The sequence below is a fragment of the Pseudonaja textilis genome, chromosome 1 (assembly GCF_049901715.1).
Source record: "Pseudonaja textilis isolate UNSWEBS1 chromosome 1, rPseTex1.2, whole genome shotgun sequence".
Lineage (NCBI taxonomy): Eukaryota > Metazoa > Chordata > Lepidosauria > Squamata > Elapidae > Pseudonaja > Pseudonaja textilis.
This window is the reverse complement of record NC_141990.1, coordinates 290469700-290478342: the sequence shown is the minus strand read 5'-3', so window position 1 is coordinate 290478342 and position 8643 is coordinate 290469700. Positions and strand designations below refer to the sequence as shown.

Genomic DNA, 8643 nt, shown 5'->3' with positions numbered 1-8643 from the left:
AGAGAACCACACTGTAATGAAATGCTACTACAAAGCGGAACCAGAAAAATGAGGCTACCAAAAAAGGATGTACTAATTATGGAAACAAAAATACTCAGACACAAGGATAACTGAATTACAACTAGCCGATCAACAATGATTCATCATCAGGAACAAAGTGTTCAGTGAAGTTAAACTTGAAGAAATACAGAATAATTGTGAAACAAGAACATAGCAGACTGCTGCGATGGCAGAAAATACTCCAACAACACCTGGAGCCACGGAACAGCCTGAACTTGAAGAAAATGCAGATATTTTGCAAGAACAGGAACAGCAAGAGCCTGAAGTCATCATTGAAACACCAGGAGTCCTCAAAGCTAGGCAGCAAGAACTGGCACATGCTGCATCAAATGCAGAAAGAAGAAGACTTCCAACATTGAAGACTATGCCCAGAAAACATTTGGCACCACTGATGATAGATGTGAATTCTGCACTTGCAGAAGTCCAGATAACATCAATTGAACAAACAAATCAGCTTGCTACAGTACAGCCATCATAGTAACAGAAGAACTGGGGATTCAACAGCCACAGCCCCCTAGAAAATTGACTGGAAAACCATAGTGGAAAATCAGGTTGGAGTTGAAAATCAAGAGCCTGAGAGCAGATGCAAGCAACTTAAAGAATTTGCAGGAGAAAAAGATGAAGAACAGCAAGATCAAGAAACACCTGATCAAAAAAATATGGGCTCAGCACAAGAAAAATTGATGAAGCATTGGAAATTGTGAAGCAGCACATAAGAAAAATATGAAGCCAGAGTCATCCACTACAAACAAAATCAATTGTTCTAATCAGACCAAAGACTATCATTTGAATTAGAAGGCAGATATGAAAATTGAAAAACCTGAGAAAATGGCAACTACTCAGTTTTGGAAAGACCTGTGGGAGACTGAGTAGTGCTAGAAGTGTTGCTGGATGGATCAAAGACTTTGAAAAGAAATTCTACAAGAACAAAATGGACCAACTGTTATGTCCCTGGAACTTGCCAAAGTCCCCACCCAGGTCCGTTCATGCTGCGGGGGCGTTTGCTGCCCCTCATTGGCTGGCCTCCCTCGACAGCCGGCTATAAAAGCCGGCTGCAGGGTTCGGCCAGCCGCTGTTCGCTGTGAGCCTGCTCCAGGCAGGGCTAACACGTTCAGTCCTTAATAAAGTCTTGTTGCATCCATGCCCTGGTCTAGCCTCTCATTGCTCAATCTACAACACTGGCGACGAGGATGGGATGGCTACCAGAGGCAATCCGCAACAGCTGAAATCACTAAATCGCTGAGCCGCAGCCGCACCGCCGGAGAGCTTGGTCAGCAAAAGCGAAAGGAAGAGCGTCTGTAGCCACTCAGTTAGCAAGCTACAGGCAAAGTGAAGCGCTGCGAGCCGCAGCCGCTCAGCTCAAAAAGAGCGCGGAATTCAAACGGCTGTCGTTTGAATTCGAGTCGGAATACAGCGCGGTGCTGCCATTCCGGGAGTCTCTGACGCCAGCCCAGGGCGCGAGATTCAAATCAGTGTCAGCTGCGGTCAGCCACTACCGCCTACGCTCTCCAGGAGCGCGAAATTCAAATAACGCTGCCAACGACCATTGCAGCCCGAGCCATAGCGTAACCCAGAGAGAACAGAGAGATTCTGTGTAACCTCTCAAGAGCTGAAGTCACTAGCCTGACAAAGAGCACGAAGGACCATTAGTCGTCCAAGAGAGATCTCACAGCAGCGTAACCTGCAGAAGTTCTCAACATGAACTCCAACCCAGCCTTCCCACCGTTCAAGCCTGATGAAGAAAAGTGGGAATCATACAAAAATCGTTTTAACCACTACATCGACGCCATTGGTCTGGCTGATGCGGGAGAGCACAGAAAGAAGTCATTCTTCCTCAGTTATTGCGGAGCCATCGTTTTTGATACCGCCACAGCACTCGTCGCTCCACGTGAGTTAAAGAATGTCCCCTGGGCAGAATTGCTAGAGATCCTCACCAATCATTACTCCCCCAGGCCCTCACAGATCGCGAGGCGTTTCACCTTCCGGATGAGGAAGCAAGCGGAAAAGGAAACCGTCAACCAGTATATGGCCGCCTTGAGGACTGCAGCTCTCCACTGCGGGTTCGGGAACTATTTAGATGACATGCTCCTAGACCAGCTCGTCTGCGGGGTCAAAGACCTTCACCTCAAAAAGGCGACTACTTGCCAAGAAGGATCTCAACCTCTCCCAGGCCGTCGAGGAAACCCTGGCTGCAGAACTGGCAACCCAGTCAGCCACCGAAATTCAAGGTCCCGTTCCCAAACAGAGCTGTGCCACCATTCACTCAGAAGAGGTGGTCAACGAAGATGATCCCGACGATCAAACAGACATCCACCGCCTCGCCCACGCCAAACAACCACAGACAGGATCCAGGCAAGAAAGCAACAGTGCACCCAAACACATCATACTGTGCCTATCCTGTGGCGGACCTCACTCGAGAGCTTCGTGCAAATTCAAGGGTGCCATCTGCAACAATTGCCACAAAAAAGGCCACATCGCCAGAGTCTGCCAGGCCGCGCACAACTCAGCACAAAAGGTTCCTTCCTTTTCCCATTCTGGACCCCAAAGGCAAGTACTAAATTGTCACACTTGCTACCATGCTAACCACACCTGTCATTCTATTAGTAAAATCACACTCTCCATTTTATTAGAAGGTAAACCTTGTCGTATGGAGGTTGACACGGGGTCAGCGCTCTCAATCATCTCTTGGAGCACTCTCAAGAAAATCCAGCCCAGACTATCCAGAAACCAGCTCCAGAAGTGCCAGATCACCTTGAGGGACTATCAGGGAAAGGACATTCCAGTACTTGGCAAAGGCAAGTTCCTGGTTAATTTTAAAGCTTTCAAAGGCCACCTGCCTCTAGTGGTAGTTAACGGCAACCTCCCTAGTCTCTTGGGGCTTGATTGGTTCCCCTACCTCGGCCTAGGGTTAACAGGAGTCCATGCTGTCTCAGCTTCTGACACTGACTCCTTATTCACTGACTACTCAGACGTATTCAGCAATGAGTTAGGGTGTTATAATGGTACCCCCATCTCATTTGCAGTTGACCCCCAAGCGGTTCCAGTCCGGCTGAAACCTCGTAGAGTCCCATTCCCCATTCGGCCTAAACTGGACGCAGAGCTGGATAAATTATTAAAGCAAGGGGTCATTGAGCCGACAGACTTCGCCAAATGGGAGACGCCAATTGTCACACCCCTTAAAAAGGATGGCAGCCTGAGAATTTGTTCAGATTACAAAACAACAATTAACCACTTTCTACAAGTTAGCGCGTACCCAGTCCCGGTCATTCAACATTTATTGCATACCTTTGAGCCTGGCAACATTTTTGCCAAATTGGACATGTCACAAGCGTATCAACAGTTCCCTGTTGACAACCAAACAGCCGAACTGCAAACTATTGTGACCCACAGGGGTGCCTTCCGGTGCAGGCGTCTCCAGTTTGGCGTAAGTGTTGCCCCGGGCATCTTCCAATCCCTCATGGAGCGTATACTTCAGGGCCTCCCAGGCGTAGTGCCCTACTTCGACGACATATTGGTCTCGGCCAGGGACAGGCCCCAACTCTTCCAGAGAGTCAGAGCAGTGTTAGACAGGTTCAGACAGCATGGCCTCAAATTAAAAAGAGAGAAGTGTGCCATTGCCACTAGACAGGTGGACTTTCTGGGCTATAGAATTGACGCCTCAGGCATCCACCCCCTAGAATCCAAGGTCAAGGCAATCCATGAGGCACCCATGCCAACCACTAAAGCCGAGCTTCAAGCCTTTTTGGGATTATTGAACTTTTATGCGTCATTCCTACCTCACAAAGCGTCAGTAGCAGAGCCTTTACACAGGCTCTTAGATTAAAAATCACCTTGGCACTGGGGACACAAGGAAGACACCGCTTTTTGCAGTCAAATCACTGCTCACATCAGATGCGGTCCTTATTCAATTTGACCCACACCTCCCATTGGTACTAGCAGCGGACGCACCCCCTTTTGGGATTGGAGCCGTATTAAGCCATAGACTACCCAACGGCTCCGAGGCACCAATCGCTTTCTTTTCCAGAACGCTCTCGGCAACAGAGCGTAACTATAGTCAAATCGACAAGGAGGCTTTAGCCGCAGTGGCAGCGGTAAAGAAATTTCATGAATTCCTTTTTGGCCACAACTTCGAACTAATCACGGATCACAAGCCTCTCCTGGGTCTTCTATCGGGAGACAAACAGACTCCCCAAGTGTTGTCTCCCAGAATGACGAGGTGGACCTTGTTCCTGGCGGCTTACTCGTACAAGCTCATCCACCACCCAGGAAAAACGTTAAGCCACGCAGACGCCCTCAGCCGCTGCCCCCTGCCAGCTCCAGCTGAAGACCCGGCCCCGGTCCATGCCATCTTCGATGTCACCGAGCTCGACCTTCCTGTCACCGCCCTCGACATCGCCACCAAATCCAAGATGGACAAAACCATCGCCCAGGTACTGGACTGGGTGAGGAGGGGGTGGCCGGGCTCTAACCTCGCAGTCGAATTCACACCTTTTAAGACCCGTCAACAGGAACTATCCAGCTTACAGGGCTGCCTGTTGTGGGGCACCCGAGTTGTCATTCTGGCCTCGCTTCGCACACCAGTCTTAGAGGCACTACACGAGGGCCACCAGGGCATCGTCCGGATGAAAGCGTTGGCTCGGAGCTACGTCTGGTGGCCTGGCTTGGACGCCGACATTGTCAAGTGTGTAAGCTCTTGCCAACCCTGTCAGGAATCCAGACCATCCCCTCCAGTCACCACCCCCACAAAGTGGGAGAGCGCCAACGCACCTTGGTCAAGGCTACACATTGACTTAGCGGGACCAATACACGGCAAAACCTTCTTGGTGGTCGTAGATTCATACTCTAAATGGATCGATGTGGCCCAACTATCCACGACCACCACGCAAGCGGTTACCAAGGCCCTGACCCGCCTATTCGTAACACACGGGCTACCAGATACCATAGTTTCGGATAATGGTCCCCAGTTTGCCTCAACAGAATTTAGCCACTTTGCCACCAATCTTGGCATCCGACACATCTTCACGGCCCCCTTTCATCCTGCCAGCAATGGATTGGCAGAGAGAGCCGTTAGATCCACTAAAGAAGCGTTAGCCAGATTCAGCAAAGAAGATTGGCATCACAAACTCTCCCGCTTCTTGCTAAGCCAACACTCAACCCCTTGCATGGTCACCAACAAATCCCCGGCTGAACTTCTGATGGGTAGACGCCTAAGAACTGTATTGGATAGGCTCCACCCTCACTATTGCCCTGACACCCCTCTCGCTTCAATGACGGGGGTCAGAGATTTTGTCTTGCAGGAACATGTCTTTGCAAGGAACTATGCCGGAGACCCACTTTGGATTCCAGGAGTGATAGTAGCCATCACCGGCCCCAGGTCGTACCGAGTCCAGCTGGAAGACGGCCGCATATGGAGAAGGCACCTGGACCAGCTAAGGAAGCGACAGGGTACCTTCGCCAGTACCGGATCGTGGGCTCAGGTCGGTCCCCAGGTGCCACACCAAACTCTCATCGAAGACCACGCCAGAGGCTCTTCACCACCATCACCCGAGCCAAGGGAGCAGGCAGTAGACCGGGACTGCCCGATGGGTCCTCCACCCAAACCAGCAGACGGGGCCATGACATCGCCGGCCAGGAGCACCGCACCGGTACCAGCGCAGACCTCAGAGCGAGGCTGCACCCCATCACCAACCCTACCAGTTTCCTCGAACTCTGAGACACTTGGTAACTCACCGGAGTTACGACGCTCGGGGCGCCAGCACAGACCGCCCACTTATTTAAATGACTATGCGTGTTCGCATCTGGGGGGAAGGGGTGTTATGTCCCTGGAACTTGCCAAAGTCCTCACCCAGGTCCGTTCATGCTGCGGGGGCGTTTGCTGCCCCTCATTGGCTGGCCTCCCTCGACAGCCGGCTATAAAAGCCGGCTGCAGGGTTCGGCCAGCCGCTGTTCGCTGTGAGCCTGCTCCAGGCAGGGCTAACACGTTCAGTCCTTAATAAAGTCTTGTTGCATCCATGCCCTGGTCTAGCCTCTCATTGCTCAATCTACAACACCAACTGGAAATATCTACTGAAATGATAAGCAACAGAGTGAAAAAAGTTAAGAACCAGACATCGCTTGGTAATGATCAACTGCATGGCTTTTGGCTCAAATACCTGACCAGCCTGGATGAAAAAAATGGTCGAACAATTCAATGAAATTCTGCAGACAAGAATCATCAGTGAATAGTTAACAGCTGGGAAAACCTACTTGATACAGAAGGATCCAGCAAAAGAGACAAAACTTGCAAATTACAGGCCAATAACATGTCTGCCAACCATGTTCAAGCTGCTGACTGGCATCATAGCTGACAGGATCCAGGACTACCTAGAAGCAAATAACATCTTGCTGATAGAGCAGAAAGGAAACAAACAAAGAAGCAGAGGCACAAAAGATCAGCTCCTGATCGACAAAATGATTCTAGAGAATTGCAAAGGCTGAAAAACAAATCTGCATACAACTTGGATTGATTACAAGAAAGCATTTGATTCACTACCACACAGCTGGATCATCAAGTGCCTGGATGTCATCAGAATATGCAAATGCATTGGCACTTTCACTACAACTGTGATGAAAACAGAACTGTTCATTGGAAGTGAAAGCTACGGACTAGTCAACATCAAAAGAGGGATTTTCCAGAATGATTCTTTGTCATCTCTGCTGTTCATCATCATCATGATCCCCCTGTCAACAATTTTACAGAAAACTAACCTGGATTATCAAACTGCTAAAAATTCTCAGAAAATCTCTCACCTCACAAATGAAATTATATGGAAAATCAGAAATCAAAATCCAGTCACTGACCAATACAGTTCGAATTTTCAGCACTGACATCAACATAGAGTTTGGCCTGGACAAATGCACCACAGTGGCACTGAAGAAAGGAAAAATCATAGAAAGTGATGGAATCGAAATGCCCAATGGACAAGCCATCAAGTGCCACCAACCCGAAGCCTACAAATACCTGGGCATACTGCAGCTGGACAATATCAAGCATGGGCAAGTGAAAAATGTGACCAGCAAAGAATACACACAAGGGGTCAGAAAAATTCTAAAAAGTAAACTGAAATGGTGGTAACACCATCAAGGCTATAAATACCTGGGCCATATCCATCATCAGATATACTTCTAGGATCATAAACTGGACACAGGCAGAGCTGGACAGCCTGGATAGGAAAACTAGAAAACTGATGACCATACACTATGCACTGCATCCACAAAGTGACGTTGATAGGCTGTATTTGCCCAGAAAAGCAAGCGACAGAAGACTTTTGCAAGTGAAGCAGATAGTCAAAGAAGAAAAGCATGTTCTGGCAGATTATGTGAAAGACAGTGTTGAACGAGCTTTGATGGAGGTCAACAACAGGAAGCTGCTCAAAGTGCAGCAATCCAAGAATCAATACAGGAAAACAGCGATGCAAACTTCGGTTGACAGCTGGCGTAACAAAGCACTGCATGGGCAGTTCCTTGAAAAGATCCAAGGAAAAATAGATAAGGAAAAGACCTGGTTATGGCTGACCAACAGAACACTGAAGAAAGAGACAGAAGGCCTGATTCTTGCAGCCCAAGAACAAGCCATCAGAACGAATGTAATCAAAGCCAGAATAGAAAAATATACTGATGACCCCAAATGCAGACTCTAAAAAGAAGCAGATAAAACCATTGATCACATATTGAGCTGTTGCAAGACAATTGCTCAGACTGACTACAAACAACGTCACAACACAGTCTCTCAGATGGTCCATTGGAAGTTGTGTTGCAACTACCATCTGCCTGTAGCAAAGAACTGGTGGGATCATAAGCCTGAACAAGTGTTGAAAATGAGCATGCAAAACTACTGTGGGACTTCCGAATACAGACTGACAAAGTTTTGGAACATAATATCTCAGATATGATTGTGGAGAAGAAAAAAGTGTGGATTGTCAACATTGCCATACCTGGTGACAGCAGAATCAACGAGAAACAACTTGAAAAAAAATCACCAGATATCAAGACTTGAAAATCGAACTGCAGAGACTCTGGCATAAACCAGTGCAGGGGGTTCCAGTGGTACTTGGAACATGGGGTGCTGTGCCTAAAGACCCAGGCAAGCACTTAAAAACAATTGGCACTGACAAAATCACCATTGGTCAGCTACAGAAGGCCACCTTACTGGGATCTGCTTGCATAATCTGCCAATATATCACGCAGGCCTAAACACTTGAGAAGTATTTGACTAGTGATTTGTTTTACGAAATCCAGCATAGTTATTTCGTTTGCTATGTACACTGTCATTTTTTGTGAATAATAATAATAATAATAATAATAATAATAATAATAATAATAATAATAATAATAATAATCTCAACCACAATACTTCCATGTTCCTTCAGGGATCTCTAGTTTGACTTGGAACCTCACCCAGAAGCCCTGTGTTTATAGCTTTGGAGCTGATAACAATTTTAGCCCACTATTGCTTAGCTGCGCTGAACAATTACCTGGGACTGAAAAAGGTCAATGGTTGGCAAATATTCTATGACCCTTTTTCAGATTTTCCAGTTACTGAAT

General features: G+C 47.8%; 1 pseudogene; it reads left to right on the top strand.

Annotated features, from left to right (window-relative positions):
- Positions 1-226: 226 nt before the first annotated feature.
- LOC148128249 (uncharacterized) lies at positions 227-8095 on the top strand (annotated as a pseudogene).
- Positions 8096-8643: the final 548 nt, after the last annotated feature.